Raw genomic sequence first — 17,354 nt, forward strand, 5'->3', positions numbered from 1 at the left:
TCCTAATGATCTCTGGTCAGCTGGGCCCCCCCAGGCATTTTTTGTAGGAGCCCCAGGGTCTTGGCCAAACATCCACCTGCTTTGTGGCTTGTGGAGTGCAGAGAGGGCCTGACCAGATGCTTCCTATTGCACTGAGTGTCTATTATGCCTTTGTCTATGATAGTAGCAGACTGGACTCCATGACCAGCTAGTCCATCCCAGCCCCATGTTCATGGCATTCTTTCCTCATTTCTCCCTTTAGATTTGACTGGCTGCCGGTTTCTCCCTCACTTCCTGTCTTCCTCTCTCATTATCGGGTAGATCCCCAGATCAGGGTATCTGATGGAGCAGTTCACCCTTTGTGTGTCTCCGGGCAGAGCTCCACGGTGGATCCCTTAAGAGTGTGGGCGCAAGGTGGATCCAATAGTCCTGCTGCTGCACAGATCCCACAGCCACTGCCCCTTCAGGAGGTAGCTTTGCAGGAGGGTAGTCTGATCCCCATTATCCTCTCTCTCACTACCCCGGAGGTAGCTGCAGTCCTAGCTAGAGATGGAAAGGTTGGGATTCTTAAAACAGAAAGACTCCATCTGAATAGCATTGTAAATAATTAATTATAACACATGCTAAATATTCTTACATCCAATTGTGGAGAAGCTGGGAAAGTACAAGGACATATCCATACAAGTAGTAATAAATAAATGCTAATGAGCTGCTCCAGTTTGCATACCCGAGAAGGCAAGAGGGATGGGATGGAGAGGGTGACATGAGACTCCAAAGGACTCTCCACAGTCAACAGAAAGACCAATTTCTGCCAACGGTGGGAGTGCGGCTTCTTATGCAAATACCTGGCCCCTGGGAAATGGATGGCACACCGCTTTCACCCAAGCACCAAACAGCCTTCCCACAGTGACAACTTTCAGACCCAGTCAACATGCAGGTCTGTAACCCGAAAGGAAAAGGCTCCACGTCTGCTTCCCAGCTTTCTGAAAGCCTTGACAAATGGGCAAATGCAGCTTCATATCAGGAGGGGAAATCACTGGGATTTCTCTGGCTGTGCCAGCACATCAGTCATTAAATACTGGGTCTCAGAATAAGCCCAATTAAAATACATTAGATTCCTGACAAGAGATGTTCCAATTGAAGATGAATGTAGGACCGGTGCAGTTGGGCTCCCAGCGTACATCCAGGGACAAATCCATCATGCTCAGCAAAGACCTGGGCCTCGGTGATGCCAAGAGAGTCCAATTTCCAAAAATACTGGGATCTGCTAATGACCTGCCGCCAACAGAGAGTGCTGAAAAAGTCTGACCTGGCAGGACTCCAGGAACCTACTGCAAAGCAGACCTAAAGCCATTACATCACCCCCCGGATGACAGCAGGGAGACTCCATCACACGGAAATATTTGGTAGCCAGAAAGAAAAACATATACGTTCCCACCCCCTCCCTGCCTGGAAAGAGGAAGGGGCTGCTGTCATGCTGGGTCCCTAAGCCTGTGCTCTGTCCTTAGATGGATGCAGCTGTCAGCAAAGTCAGGGGCAGTTATGCCTGGTCTTGTCCCCACAGCTGGGCAGGGAAGCCACCTTGTTTTCTTTTTTCCCTCCTCCCTGCTGCTTCCACTCACTCCCTTCTCCCTGAAACATAGAAGAGGGTGTTCTGAAGCCACGCTCATGAGACAACTGCAGAAGCTATCAACCGTCGTCTTCCATCCCACCAGAACGGGGAGAAGAAAAACTGATCTAGTGCAACTCAACACCCAGAGTTCAGGGACGCCGGTCGAAGGAGCCGGTGGGTCAGAAGGAAAGAGTACTCTGATGGCCCTGCAAGGAGAAGAGTCCCAAGGCTTTGCTCTGTCCCAGCAGGCAGCTGCTGTGCCTTACAGACCAGCAGCTTGCTCTTCTGTAATGAGACCATTACAAATACTGTACTGCACAGTGCTTTTCACCTCTGGTACCTTATTTTACACACCAGGCACCAGACTCCTTCTTCTGATATAAAGACAAGACAGGAAGGTAGCGGGGTGTGTGTGTGTGTGTGTGTGTGTGTGTGTTTTGCAGCTACAGAGACAGCTTGGCTGAGTACTGGTCTTCACCAAGCTGCACACCATCACTAGTTAGTTAGATGTATTAATAGGTTTGCAGTAAATACACTAATCACATGTCGTGTCTGCAGCCGGGTGACATGGTGACACTTCATTTTTTCTGCATTGTACCTTGACATTCCTGAGGGTTAGTCCTCTGCACAGGAACTGCAGGCACTTTGTTCTCCTAGCTGCTGCAGTATGTGACACAGGAGGTACATGGCACGCACACTGCTTTCTGGTGGAGACACCTTTTGTTCTCTCCTGTTGCTTCCCCTCGATACAAACAGTAAAGTCGGTGTAAGGTGACAGGGAATGGTTAGCTAGAAAAACCCAGCAAGGCCAAAAAACCCAGCAAGGCCACATACTGTTCCTTTCTGTTCTCCACTGGGATTGCATGACTGACTCTTTCATTTCACAGTGTCCTTCTTTCCTTCCACCGCGCTGGCATTCAGTCTGCATTCGCCTCATGTTGGAGTGTAAGCTTTACGGGGCAGGGGCTTTCTGTTTGTCCTGTGTTTGCACAGCACCTAGCACAATGGTCTCTGTGTGGGGACCCCTAGACACTTCTTCAGTACTCACAGCAAATAATAATGCTAATGTCATTCTCCAACTGGGCCAGCCCGCTCCACAAGAGTGAACTGAGCCTGTACTGCTTAAGGGGGCAAAACTAACACTGAAGGCAGTAAAAATAGGGTGACTTCATGGCCTAGACCATGCTTTTTGTCTAAAGGGAATTCTCACATGGAGACAAGATTGAAGAAGGAGGATGCTTATATGAAAAACAATGAGGGCCTTTCTCTGGCCATAAAGTCCTGACTCCTCTGCTTTGGTGTATTTTTCTAGGCCTTCCTCTTTTCACCGTTTACAGCCCAAGCTCCCCTTCACCCCCGAGCCCAACTGGAGCAGTCCCAGTCCTGTCCCTGCAGTGTTGCCCTCCGCCATCATCAATGGGATAACAGAATCGTGACTGTGCCGGAGGAAAGAACAGGCTGAGCAGATGGGCTGTGAGGGAGGAAGTCCTCATATAAAACACAAATAGCTGCTGATAATTTAGCAGATGTGCCCAGACAAATGAGGAGAGACAGGCAGGAGGTGATTAGATTTATACCGAAGTCAAATAGAAGTAGAAGTTTTCCTTGCTGTGAAAGTTGTTTACAGCTTCGCTGGTCCCACATCATGAAGTGATACAGGTCCCCTGGCACCCGTGCACAAGACGACAGACCTTCATCTGTCTGGCCACATACTCTGCAGAGCTCTTCACTCAGGACACCATGTTCTCATGGAGCAAAGTTTCTCAGTGACAGCCTGTGTGGGTTTTATTACAGTCACTGATCATACTGGGTAGATATTTAATAAAGGAATAATCCATCCATTATAACCCATTTGGCTGTAATAAGGCACTAACCTCCAAACATGAGTCACGACATTCATAGGATCTGCAGCATATACAGTTTGGTTCCTATCGATAGAGAAGAGCACAAGCAGCGCTTCCTAAAATCAGCATTGGCAAGGAATATTCTTGGGGATGGTACAAATTTGTCGGCATTAACCCTACAGTAGCATTCACGTGACCGGCACTGCAGAAAACACCAGACCCCGATGAGTTACGATGAGTCTGGGCCCAGAATTTCAGTTCTGTGGCCTGTATCAAACAGATCACCACTAGGGAGGTTTCCACGATCACCTTTTCCCTGTCATGTATGATGATTCCTGGGCGTTTTTTATTAAGTGCCATTCCCTTGCTCTGTGGCATTGCCAACCCAAGCACTGCAGTGTTTGGGCGAGTAGGGAACTGGGAACTGAAATCAGCCAGGAAAACTGACTTGACCCATCTCTTTTCAAATCCAAACGGAGAAATTCAAAAAGGAAACAAACGCACAGCTGACAATAAAACAAATACTTGGATGTACCCATTCCTTTCATTCTTGTAACCTAACTCAGGAGCTAAATTAATTTGTAGAAACTTAGGATGTCTAATGGCGTGTTTTTAACAGCACATGCCAAAGAAAAACCTACGTGGACTTTTATTAAAGAAAATGAGCATTGTTCATTCTAAGGTATTATCTCAGCTCTTTTGATCATGTTAGAGATGTAATAATCAAAGACGCCGGCAGACCCAGTCTAGAAGGATTTCACAGCATCTGAAGAGCCAGGGCAGTCTCCTGCTATCAGTTCAGGTCTTGGGCTTGTACTATTTTTACTTCTGCCTTTGATCCAAAGATGTTACTCTGAAACGTGTTTGAAACAAAGGGATCATCAAGATGATGTCTACAAGACATGGGTCTTAGGAGTTAATGTAATATCTACCAGTGCCAGAAACTCCAGGGACACTTTATAGTTAACAATTGGACCTGAGTGGAGAGGGGGAAGCATTGCTTTCTGGTCACTGAATTCTTGGAGATTGTTGTCCTGTATTTACAGACTGGTCAGAAGAATGGGTTGTAGTGGATGAAATGTCTTGGTACATATATGTTTTATGATGGAGCCAGTTTTTGCCAGGAAACCCATTATAACATTTCCCCCAGTCAGATCTCTTGAAACCCTGGCTGCTAAACTCGTAAGCACCAAGAAAACCTTGAAACCACCAAACCAACTGTTTTTTACAATTCTGTCTCCCGGGAGGGTCTCCAGAACTACTAGATCAATGCAGCAATTAGATCATTTTCAAGACTGGGTCCAGGGCTGCTGAGAAGGTCAGTGCTTCGGAGCCATCAGCAGAAGCACGGCAGGTTCATCGCTGTACTTCTTGCTTGCTATCTGGCACTAGAGGCACCTTATGGAAAGACCTTTGCAGACTCAGCACAGCCAGGCTGCTAAAGCTGCCATTAGGTTTAACAGTCACTGTTCCTGTTTAGAAGAACAAGGCCAAATTCATCCCCAATGTAATTGCTTTGTCATTACTGGAGTCATAAAAGGAACAAAGCTGACTGTGTTGTGAACCAACTCAACAGCCCTGTGAATTCAACCAGCTCACTGCCCTCAGATTCAAAAGCAGCAGGCATTTGGGACACAGTCTCTCCTGTTGCAGATCTGCAGATGGTTTGACTCCAGTTGCACTTTTCCAAACAGTTTGTCATCGCTGCCTAAAAGTATTTCCTTGCTTCTCCCAGTGTGCTAGATACAAGCCATTCTGGAGCCCCCCCCCCCCCCCCCCCGGGTCCAGAAAATAAGTCATTTAGACTTTAATTCTGGCCACATCTGCTAGCTACAACCTTTCTGCTTGTCCAAGTACTTTCACTACTTTCCTCGCTGTCAGATTGGAACCACCACACACCTGGAACTAGTAATTAAATAAATTGCTCTGATGAACGCTTGCCCCCGGGCAGGCTTTGATATAAACACAACTGATTTCATCAGGCTTCCTTCTCTTTCTCACCTTCCCCCTCTCTCTGCCTTTTAGCTGTGTCACTCTTGCCCAGAAAGGGAACCAAATGCAAAAGCATCTCTTACCAGAACTAAGAAATAATTCATCCCAGAATCACCAGCCACTGTCCCTCTTTGCAGTCCCTCTGGAGCTGTCCCTGAAAGGGTCGCCTTTGCCGCTAGGATGCCGCAAGCTGGAGATTAGAAGTAAATGCTCGGCAAGCCAAGCTGATCATCCCATTGCAAATGCACCCAGGTACTGAAGCGCCAGCAATGGAAGAGTCCGTCCGCCTGCAGAAAACACATACACACGCACGCACGCACACGCCAATAACAAAGCAGTAGGAGCCCAGGAGGCTGCAGGCAGAGGGGGAGAGCAGATGGAAGGGGGGTGGGGAGCCTGGCAGCGAGAGATGCTAACGTGACAGATGTGTTGACTTGAACTTAAACAGGAAATTGATAATGCTCAGCATAGAGGGGGAAAGACAATAGCTGATATTAAAGGCAGGGGCTGGTTGTACTAAGTGACCTTTTCTTCCTTCTCTCTCTATTACTTTGTTCTATCCCGGCTTGTGCTTGAATCCTAGCTCCAGCACGCGCGCACATGCACACACACACACACACACACACACGCACGCACGCACGCGCACACACACACACACACACACACACACGGAAAAGCAATAACAGGCTGCACTGACTCTACCTGTCTGTCTGAATAAAGCAAGGGCTGACAATGCCAGGTCTCAGAGGAGCGTTAAACAGGCTTTCCCTTTCAAAGAACTAGTTAAGGGCCTGGCCATTTATTCCTCATTCAATTCAAACTCCCAGTGAAGTTATTTAAATGGCAACAGCTAGATGACTTCAGTGAGAGTTGGCCCAGAGCTTATCGAGCACCAGAATCGCACTCAGTTTGGGGAAAGGAAAATACAATTACAGCAAAATGCCAGATGTAGGCTTTTGAAGAAGCAAATTAAACAGCAAGGAGTAGAGCTGACCCATTTACATGCATGGAAAATAAAACCCCTTGATAAAAGTCCTATCCTCAGGAATCAATCAAGGCCTTTTACCAGAGTTTAAATGACAACACTGCAGAAGCTAATGCTGGCCCTGGCTTGCCAAGGATGTGCAAAGGTGTATTCACACCCTGCCCCTCGAGAGTCCAACAGAAGTCAGTTTGCAGAGGGATAAAACTGTCACCCAAACTCACTCCACATTGAAACTGGGCATAGCAGTAATGTCCTCAACCAGTGCTGAAAGTGCAAAGGCAGCCAAGGAAATAAAATAAAAGGCTCTTCCTCAGTCAAAAGAAAAATGAATAAAGGCAGTGACTGAAAAGTGAATGCTTTTCAGGCAGGGAAGGAGACAGAGCCAGAATCCCAGCTCCAAGGAGATCCAGGGGATCAATAGCAACACCAGCCCAAGCCTTCCAAACAGGACCCTGGTTACTGCTTCATAAATGGATCTCCATTTCCAGCAGAACAGAGACCTGGCCTGATTGCCCTGGAGAACGGAGTATTTTATCCACAGGACAGGCCCAGCCACCCCACCACAGCTCTGGCTGTCAGGACCAATTAGTAGCAGGAGCAATTAATTTCACATGGCACATTCAGGCAAAGTGAGACAGTCAACAAGAAGACCCATTTTGGGTCTTGACACTAGGGACACAACTGACACCCATCTACTCTCAGCACAGGACCATACCCCACAGCCTCAGTCACTAATGCCACTCAGTCCTCCTGACACCACTCCTTTCTTCAACCCTTCCTTACCCCATCTCTGCCTTTCTGAGGCTGGCACCATCTCCCATGTTGTAGCACATTCCCTCCCTTCTGCTGCTAACCTAAACCCACCATTTTAGAGGATACTGATTTATTCCAGCTCAAAGCAGATGGGACTGACCTGCAAACCCAGTATCTTATTTCTATAGCCAGCTAAGGCAGAGCAGATGCTTTCCAGGGCAAGGAAAGTCAGACATGGCTTCTACATGGAAAACTGTATACCTGATTAGCAACCCAGGGTGCTGGTCAGAGGAAATTACATTTGACTCCTTAGCAAGATTACAAGGCACTGAAAAGGAGCTGCCTTGTACTCCCTGTCCTTCTCCCTTTATGCTGCTGTACTTGCTCATCTCTGCAATCATTTATAAAGCTCCACAGTCTTTCTTAATTGCAGCCCCACAATGCTCAGTGTTACATCATATGCCACATCTGTATCATGGGACACCTGGACCTTTAGCCACCTCTCAGAGGGCATCATCTGCCTGCCAGACAAGTCACCCACACTGCCTCACCACATCCTCCTCCCATCCCTTGCCCCCTTCTGCACTGGTAAAGCTGGTCTGTTCCACTGTGGCCTGGTGGGGTAAGGGAGGCCTGGTGAGGAGTTTAAAGCAGTCTAATCCCTGGGCTGGATAATTCAGGAAAAGAGGATTACCCGCTCAGAACACAGCCCTCGCCTAAATATAGACTGGCCTTTCCTTTGCATTTTATCTCATGTAGCTGGGAGACATTTCCTCATTCTGCTCCCCAGCCCAGTCCTAGGGGGCTAACTCTGACCCCACTTTGCTCCAGAAGAAAAGTGGAGTCATTGGAGTGACCACATGATAAAGCTGGTGTCTGCAAGAGGAGAGCCGGGGCTTCTTTTCAAAGCAAGTTTATCTCCCATCCTTTCCCCAAAGTGCAGGGCTGAAAACAAGGCTGGCCCTGCTGATCATATACCCCAGTGGCTTAAGTTATATCCTCCATTTCCCTTCCCCAGCAGTTTGAGGCAGACAGCCCAGCCACCCCAGGATCCCTTTTCCCCTGGTATCTTTATTTGGTTGTTCCAACTCCTTTTCTTCTTTCCAGATTTTAAGCTGCCGTAACACTAACCTGCTCATTAGCATGGGAGTAATTCTATAATCCTCTCAGATGAGGACGTTTGCAAAGGTTCAGCTCGTGATCTGGAAAATTAATTTGGAGAATTGACAATCGGGGAAGCAGGATCCTGCAGACAGACTCCTGAGCTTCCCCAGTCACGACTGTTAGCATTGCTGAGGTTTTGCACCAAGGCCAAAAAGCTACCCAGCTCCAGATCTGAGCAGAGGATGGGGAGCTTTCTCTTGGCATTTAGTACAGAACTGGGTTGAATGATGGCAGATCTTGCATCCATTAGGGATAGCAGCTCAGGAATCAGGCAGCCCCTCAGCCTCTGCTTTCCCAGTTTAACTCCAGTTCCCCCAGCCCATTCTGCAGAGGTGCCACTTCCCTCAACCTCTTACTACAGAGAATGAGCAGGGTTTTCACAGTTCTCATGGTAATCTTCTCTGCACCTTTCTCCCTTCTCCACCCCTGCCTCTCCCCTCCACCAAGGTGTGACTTTATTTTCTTCTTATGCAAAAAAACAACACATTCTTATTCCCACACCAACCCATGCCTTTTCTCCAGCATCCTGGCTCTCCCTTAAGGATCACCCAGTCAAGAGTGGACGAGAGCCAAACCCCTCTTGAGACTATACAATCCCACAAGAAGGTGGCTTTCCACTCTCAGCATGGGGTTTTGCACACACACTTCTCCCCACACTGATGAGCTCGCCTCCTGAAGTTGGTGTCTACACATTTTGTGCACACAACCAGCAAGTTGTACACGCTAACTCTGCACACACAGAATGGGTGTTTTGGTGGTGTGCCCAGCTGTGTGCTTATGAACAGGCATGTGAGATCAGAGCCTGCCATGAGAAGCGATGAAAGCGTGTCCTCTCTCTCCAGATCACTTCCCTGAATAAAGAGCTGTCCATCATTGCCATCTGTGCATTAGAGCATGTCACGGAGCACAGATGGGTGCATATAACAGGTCCAACGTCCTGAGGCAGAGCCCTAGCAACCGAAGAAGCTGAATAGCAAACCCCGATAAGAGTCTTGCTGCTCATTGGCCTTCTGTTTATACAGCAGAGATGTTCCAGGAACATTGCCCAAGCACCTACAATTAGTGTTTGCACAACCCTTTCAGAAAACCCAAGTACCTAATCTCAAGCCTGATCTTCACTCAAAGCTCGTTGAACAGCACAGCACATCTCTCCCAGCAGGGCCCAGATAACATGGGGAAGAAATCAGGATGTACCAGCATTGACTGTAAGTCTTCCTGCCAGTGACATGGGGCTGTAATAGATCCTCCAGCATTAGCTTGGGGCTAATCATTACCTTCCTTCATCCACCAGGAACTGGAGGGGACCTTGCTATACCCTGTAGGATAATCAGGAGGAAGGTCTAGAAGGTCACCTCTTCTCCAACCCTCCTCCCAGGGATTGCCCCATGAGACAGGGTAAGTTGGCTGTTAGCACAGGTGCTCCGCAGATGCAGAGGTAGTATAGTGCATTGCTAACTGAACAGGAGACACCGGGCTCAGTGCTTTTGCCCTAAGGGAAACGATGCTGCATTATTGTATATTAGACATCTAACTGGCCAAGAGAGGAGATTAATTCATTCTCTCTCCTCTGGCAAATGACAAGAAACAGGAGCCTGGAAAATTACAATATGCAGCAGCTTTCAAATAGATGCATCGCTTAGTCCTGTCCTGATTTTAATGTCTGTCTAGATGTCTGGTGGGGGAAGATCCCTCTGAACATATATAGTTAACTATTGAGAAAGCATCCAATCAAAAACTCACCGGGTTCTCCTTTGCACACAAGAGGGAGCTCCACAGTTCCCCTCCCCCATCCATTACAATTATTGGGTTGTTTTTTTCAGAGCCAAGGTCATACATGTCAAGTAATCTTTCAACAGCTCCATGGTTTTTATGGGATCTTGCTATAATGGATTATGTCACTGCAGTCCTGCATCTGCAATGAAAATCTCAACTGAACAGCAGCTATCGCCAGACAGATACACAATGCATACCTAAGTGTGTCAGTGTCCATGCATGTATATGCACGAGCGCGTGCGTGCACGCACACATACACACACACACACACAGGATCAGATTTTTTTAACCAGATCATATTATCAGGGGAAATAAGATACAGTACAGCAATTCAAACAAAAAATCATTTCCTTGCCCTCCGTGGCTTCGTTTCTTCTCTGCTGACAGAGGTGACCAAGTGCACTTTTTAGTTTTAGTTACATCCACGGTACCCAGAGGTAGGGAAGGACTATTACAAAGGACAATTAAATTGCATGCTTGCAGTGTTGTGGCCACATGGGAAAGCTGAGGGTGACGGGGGTGGATGCAATCCCACGCGACTCATATCCACATGCACACAGACAGCACAGCAGACACTGCATATGCAACTTACCCCCAGTACCTACACCTCAGCCACACACAGCCCATCCAGAACCCCCCACCAGGGCACAGTACGATTGTCCTTCTAAATTAAAATAACCCTTTCCTGTTTGGATGCCTTCTATGCAGCTCGAACTACAAACAGCAGCTCATTGCTTCTCTCAAAGAGGGTAAACTTGGGCAGGGAGGGTAACGGTGTTAGTTTGATTTGTTGTTTTGCCCGTGACATGACCAATTCATTAAACTAACAAAGTGCCCTGCAATTCCTGCTACTTTTTCCCAAGTGAGCTGCTGGGTCCTTGCCTTCCAGTCTCATTAGCCGCAACCCCTATTGTTTCATTTTCTTGGACAGACTTCCCCTATTTTTTTACAGTGCTCAGAGGCAAGCCAGGCACCCAGCTGCCTCGTGTCTGGAATGGAGAGCCCACCAGCCATTTGCTCCCCCTGGGAAATGTCTTGTCTGTTTGCACTACAGCAGAAGAAATGACTTGCTCTTACCTGTAATGTGAAGTTATTTGCTGCTGCTGCTGCTGACTGCTCAGCTCAGTGCCGGAGTTTCAAAGCCGAGGGATGCATCGCACTGGAATCTCCTCTAACAATGATGCAGTCCTGCCAGGCAGTGCATGTTAATGATGCACCAGAGGGGATCCCAGTGGAGGGAGACTAGGGCTTTATGTCATACCTGCATCACTGCCCCCCCAACAAGAAGGAGGGAAAGGAGGGGGATGAGCAAATGCAGGGAGGGAGAGAGAGGGAGAGATTGAAAGGCAGGCGGAGAGAGAAAGGAAAAGCTTGTGTAATTTAATCAGGGTAATAAAACAACCCGTCCATTGCCTCAGCATTGAAGCTTTTCTGGGAAAGTGCCTGATTGCAGGGGGCAATATATTTAAGTGCTCTAATGCAGAGATGGAGTTTTTTTTGGCTTTACACTTCAATGGCACCCAGGGCATTGGTTGCTGTTTTATTTCAGAAGTGCTGCTACTGCCCCCAGCATCTCCCTGCCTGATACCCTTACTCAGCAGCATCTCCAGGGCTGGTATGACCCTAGGCTAGAGAGACTGCCATTATGAATGCTATGTTTCAGGAGATGCTCCGCTGCAGGGGTAAACCGCGGAGCTGAACACCCCTCCTGCTCCCTAGAAACCCCAGGCAGAGCTGATGGGGCAGGAGGGCTCTGGATCACTAGATGACTCTGTGCTTTAGGAGCCCAAGTTCGCTGTCAGGGCAAGGTAGGCAGCAGGAAGCCAAAGTCCTCACCCTGGGGAGGGAGGAAGAGAAGAGAGCCGAGGATGAAAGGAGCAGTGATAACACAGCAACAAGATTCATGGGAAGGACTTGGGAGCTCCACCAGTTTTTCTGCCTGGGATACTGGGCATAAAAGCATTTTTCACCCAGAGCACCCCAGGCTTGTGGCCCCCATTCCTGAGGGATAGCACTGTCCCAGATGGTCCCTCAGTGGCCTGGAATATCACTGCAGGAGGGGCTGATCCATGGTACCGTCTGGCCAGGTAAGGCCAGGAGAGGCTGTGACTCATCATGAAGGGAAAGTTCACCTGCATCTTCCTCAGCCAGCTTCACAGACCTACAAGGTCCATGTCCACACCCTAGGCCCATAGCTAACATTTCACAGGCTCCTGGGTGGCACTGCTGGGTGTTGAACCCTTGTCCAAGGCCAGATCCCCCTTGACCCTCATCATCAAAGGAATCTGTGCTCAACCACCTTTTAGGGATGCCTCCCCCACACCCGCCCTGAATCTCAGCTCAGTAAGAGGCCAGGCTGGCACCATGGCAGGGAAGGAGGAATGCTCTGTGGAACTTGCCCTGCCCTGGAAATCTCTCCCAACCCTTTCTGTTGTGAACAGACACACAGAGGATCCAGGCTTAGATGACAGGAGGGAGTTGGTACCAATCACAACATAGCTGCAGTAACAGAGAGCTTAGCTAGCAAGAGGAAAGCCCTCAGCTTCAAGAGTGGGTTTTTCAGCCTGAACTGAGCTCCATGTTGCCACGGCTCCTCTGTTGGCATTATCCCAGGTAGCTGCAAGATGCGCAGAGCCTGTAGACACCCTGCTTGCCCCTGTCTAGCCAGGAAAAATTGGCTGGGAGAGGCACCGAACTCTTGGACATTAAAGGAGACAGATTCCCCAAACAGCACTCTCGGAAGGATTTTCATGACAAAAAAACTAATCCCTCCCCATGATACCCTCTCCATGGGCTATGGAGAGCATGATGTGGGGAGGGGGCAGCACAAGGCACTGGGTCTTACACGACACCTGCCCAGGCTCTGCCCATATTGACTCGCCGCCCATATTTCAGCCCCTGGATTGATGAAATGGAATTAATAATACCATTTTGTAAAGTACTTTGTAAAGTACTTTGAGATCCACCGACTGTAGATTGTATACAAGCTGGGTAATGAGGATGACCCTTCTTAACCCCTATTTTTATTAAATATCCCTTTCCCCTCACACTCTGCCTGTCCTTCCCACTTGCAACTCCTTTTTTTTGCTCTTTGTCTTTTATTCTGCCTTTGTCCCATCTGACTTGAATCACGGGCTCAGGCATTTGCATGTGCTGCAGTGTCACAGTGGGGTTGGCACACTGGGCACACTACCTGTGATGACTCCACATGCAAATAGGAGAGAGAGCAGGGTTTTTTGTCCACAACCCAGACTTAAAGCCCACATCCCGAAGTTGACATTTGGTTTCATTCTTCTGCATGGGATTTATTCTTTTAATCACATTTTTAATTCTGTGCAGTGCACTAATTGCTTGGATGTCAGGGCACTTTCGAAGTCGAGTTGTTATTATTTGTGCTCACAAGGAAACTTTCGCAAGACTGGCGAGAGCTGTTCTGGATGCCGGTTTGCTGCAGTTCCACTGAGGACCATTTTGTTCACGTGTCTCTGCTCCTCTGAGTTCTCCAGCTCATTAATTCTTCAAATCCCATTAATTCTATTTGTGTGTCAGATCCATCGCACTCTGCATGAGTCACACAAAGAAAGTACAGCACCTTCTGTAATTGATATTTTCCTGAAGCTGGCTCTTCGGTAGTCTCAGAGATGATTTCACAGCTCTATTCTACTGCCCTTCACATGCAGGCTGCCTCTTGCGGGGCTGGAAAGAGGGGTGTCTCCACTGCGTTCAGAGGAGCAATTGCAGCACAGCATGGCATACTAGCTCCAGCAACAGTTAAAGTATGACATCACAGGCTAGCTACCCAGAGTCGCTGGCTGGCTTGTAGAACTGGCATGAAGCCCATGCCCCAATATTTTCACTGCAATTCTTACCTGTGCTCCCTAGGTTAAAACTAAGAATAAAATCAATGCCCACCACCCCTATGCCTCTATGTGAAGTCATTCCACCTTCATCTGCAGTGGTGATATAGCCACCAAAGAGAAAAATAAATAATCCAGGGGACTTTCTTCACTGTTGCACTGCAAACATCGCTGGCCATGTCTACACAAGACGCTTACTGCTCATTGCCCTAATAACATTGTGCAGTAGTGCGTCACAACAAAAACTGTGCTAATAGCCTACTACACAGTGTTATTAGGCTAATGCACAGTGAACATCACTCATTAACTGTGCGCTGGCACTACTGCGCAGTAACTTTAGGTACTTTGCATTTAGTTAGTGCTTTCTTTATTAAGAAAGTACTAAGCTAAATGCACAGTATCTCAGGTGCATTAATGAACATGTAGATGCACTCAGTGTTTTCTAATAATACGTACGCCTGAGCAGGGAAAAGGAAATCTGCTAATCACTACCAGCAGCATCTAGGCATCTCGAAGAGAGGAGTGGCAACAAGGACAAGAGAGAACCATTTTCTCTGACACCAGCTGGCCATCACAGGGAACCAGAATCTGCAAGCTTCATCTCGTCTGGGTTCTCGCAAACACCAAAGGGAGTTTTAGACACACAAGAGCTACTGCTCACTGCCAGCAGAACGTCTGAAGGTAAACCACAGCCTTCATCACCACACTATCAAAGCGTGTGTGTCTAGCAGCTCTGGGAAGCTCTGCTCAGCAGCTAAGTCACCAAAGCAGCAAATGTAAATGTCTCCAAGCTCCTTCAGCCAGCGGCAAAAGCCATCCTCCACCTAGCAAAGGCAGAGTAATTCTCCAAGTGAAAAAGAGGGTCCTGTCTGCTACTGTCTTTGGGACTGGGCATGTTGTTACCTGTCAGCTCTGTGTTCTTGGGGAACCCTGGGGTGGTACCCAGCCTGTCTGACTCATGGAGGACTCACCCCCACCCCCCCGCCCCACCTCTGCCTGAACCACAACTGATCAGAGGAAGGACTTACAAAAGGCAGTGAAGATGCCGTGGGAGATGCTCCTAGATCCCTCTGCACAAGGGTGATAGGGGTAAGGCAACTCCCCTAGTCTCACTTGCACTGAAGATGGGACAAGGAGGCACCACCATTAGCATTCAAAGTTGAGAACAGAGATGCCAAGGCAAGGACTGCACTGAACTCTGGGACCAGAGAAGCAGGGCAGCACTGCATGATGGGGGGTCTCTGCTCCAAATGCTAATCAATGCATGTCTGCACACACCCAGCTCAGCATTTATTGGACCAATTCTAATGATGACTCCTGTACTGGTACCCAAAACACTGAATCTGCCTGTTTGCATTGGGAGCTCCCTCACAGTAACAGCTGCCCATAGCCAGGAATGATCAGCTTCTATTGTCCAGCATAACAAAATAACTCTGGTATACTCCCTTGAGCCATCATTGCCATTTCCCCATAGACAAACCTAGTGTTCTCCCTTGAACCATTTTTGTTTCCCTAAAAAAACCCTACCCAAGCTCAAGTTTCTGTTCTGGTCCTTGGATCCAAAAGCTGCACCAGTTCCACTGGGACTTCACCTTCTCCTTTTCTGCCTGGAATACCTCCCCTGATGGTGCTGGGCTCTGCCTGTCTCAAGCACTCTGGACCTGAACAGCTTGTCTGCATGCTCCAGCAAACACCTGGAACCAGAACCAGTTCAAGCTGCACAGAGTGGTGAGATCCCAACTCTCTCTCTGTTTAAGCCCACTTTCTAAGCCTCAGACTGGACTGATTCTCTCCTTCCCTCTTACTCCAGGCATTACTTTATAAACCTGACTTTTGTTGATCAGACTTGAGCTAGTTTTCCAAATATACCCAATTGAAGTCATGTAATACTGTAGCAGTTTTCTTTGGTTCTCCTTGTGTGGCTATTACTACTAGTATCATCATAAGTTTCATATACTATGAAACTATAAAACTATACCTGGTACTAAAATAACTTTTATGGTCAAGCTGGTTGCCATACTCTCTCTCCAAACCTTATTCACTCTTTCTTCTCCTAGACCACCCCTGCCCTCCCCACCCCACCCCATCTCTATTTGCTCTGCAGCAACATTTCTTTTACCTAAGCCAAAGATCCCTGTAAAGCCCCCAAATCCCGTGGGGTCTGCTCATCAAGGGAGTTACTATCAGGACAATTGGGACAAGAGATTGAGAAGTGCTGAGCTATGACATATGCAGGTGTCAGCCTGTAAATGCTGAGTAACCCTACCCGCTCAGACGTGCTCTGTTAACCTGTGTACACGTGTCTGACTGCATTTTATTGCTGCTCTTCTGAACTAAGTTCTGTGCTGAGTCTGTAGCATATGAGGGTGTCAGCCTGGAAATGCTCTGTTAATCTGCGTGTGTGTGTGTGTGTGTGTGTGTGTGTGTGTGTGCATGCGCGCGCAAGTGCACTTTCGACTGATTCGGGAGCTGGAGGAACCCAGCCCCATTGAAACTAGGCCTGCAAGGTAGCTCCACTGCGGGTGAGGACTTGCAGAAGGGAGAGACAGAGCTCCGTATAGAAACACAAGTGACACAAGTGATAAAATTGCAGAGACCCCAGGAACATATCTCTAATAAATGAGTGCACCCCAAAGGGACGGGCAAATCTGGTAACAGCGTGAACACATTCAGTATCTTTCCAGTGAAACTTTGCAGTGGACAGCAGGCCAAAAAGACAGCTGGGTACAAGCTCAAGATCCCTGTACTGAACAGCGTATGCCAGCACTGCAGGGATACAGCTGTTATACAGCTGCTGGAAATGAAAGATAGATCAAACTGATCTTGGCAAGTGATGGGTTTGCTTGTGCCTGAATAGGGTGAAGTCAAAGTTATCCTCAAATTATAATACAGATGGAAACTCAGAAGCCCATTTTGAAGAGGCCAATACAGTACAATGCCCATGCCTGGGCATTAATGACTCTCTTGGGGTCTGTGCTGCTCCCCCCCTGTACCATGTAAACCCCTCAGGCCCTGGAAAGCTATTTCAGACAAGGAAGGATTTATCTTGTGACCCACAAGTGTGATGGTGACATTATTCTCTTGCATCTTTATTGTATAACCAAGCAAGTTTGGTACCTCCCCTTTGCACCGTTGGCTCACACAGCTCTGTAAAAACATACTGAGGGAACAAAAGCAGAGAGAAGCGAAGTGGCAGCTGAGTGACCTCTGAGAGTGCTTGTAGCATGTTGACTAAAAGAGAGATAATTAGAGCAACAAGCATGAATCCAAAAACACACAAACCATGCATAGTTAATGACTCAACTGGAGGCTTCACTTCTGCGCCAGGGTACAGCTGCACGATACATTTGACGTGACATGGTGCCTATAGACTGTCAGCTGAGGCAGGCAGGTGT

The 17,354-nt window shown here is 48.0% G+C and overlaps 1 protein-coding gene across 4 annotated transcripts in view; it reads right to left on the minus strand.

Annotated features, from left to right (window-relative positions):
* Positions 1–11,385, minus strand: part of SV2B (synaptic vesicle glycoprotein 2B) — a 97,113-nt gene extending 85,728 nt beyond the window's left edge. For 3 of the 4 annotated variants that reach the window (XM_090029073.1, XM_090029070.1, XM_090029072.1), the window contains exon 1: positions 5,511–5,719. The gene's annotated coding sequence lies outside the window, so the exon portion shown is untranslated. Of the gene's footprint in view, positions 1–5,510; positions 5,720–11,179 lie in introns of those variants that run through there. The other variant, XM_090029071.1, reaches the window with a different exon arrangement.
* Between the last annotated feature and the right edge of the window lie 5,969 nt (positions 11,386–17,354).

Source organism: Crocodylus siamensis, chromosome 15, assembly GCF_052110815.1.
Source record: "Crocodylus siamensis isolate JL-2025a chromosome 15, ASM5211081v1, whole genome shotgun sequence".
NCBI lineage: Eukaryota > Metazoa > Chordata > Crocodylia > Crocodylidae > Crocodylus > Crocodylus siamensis.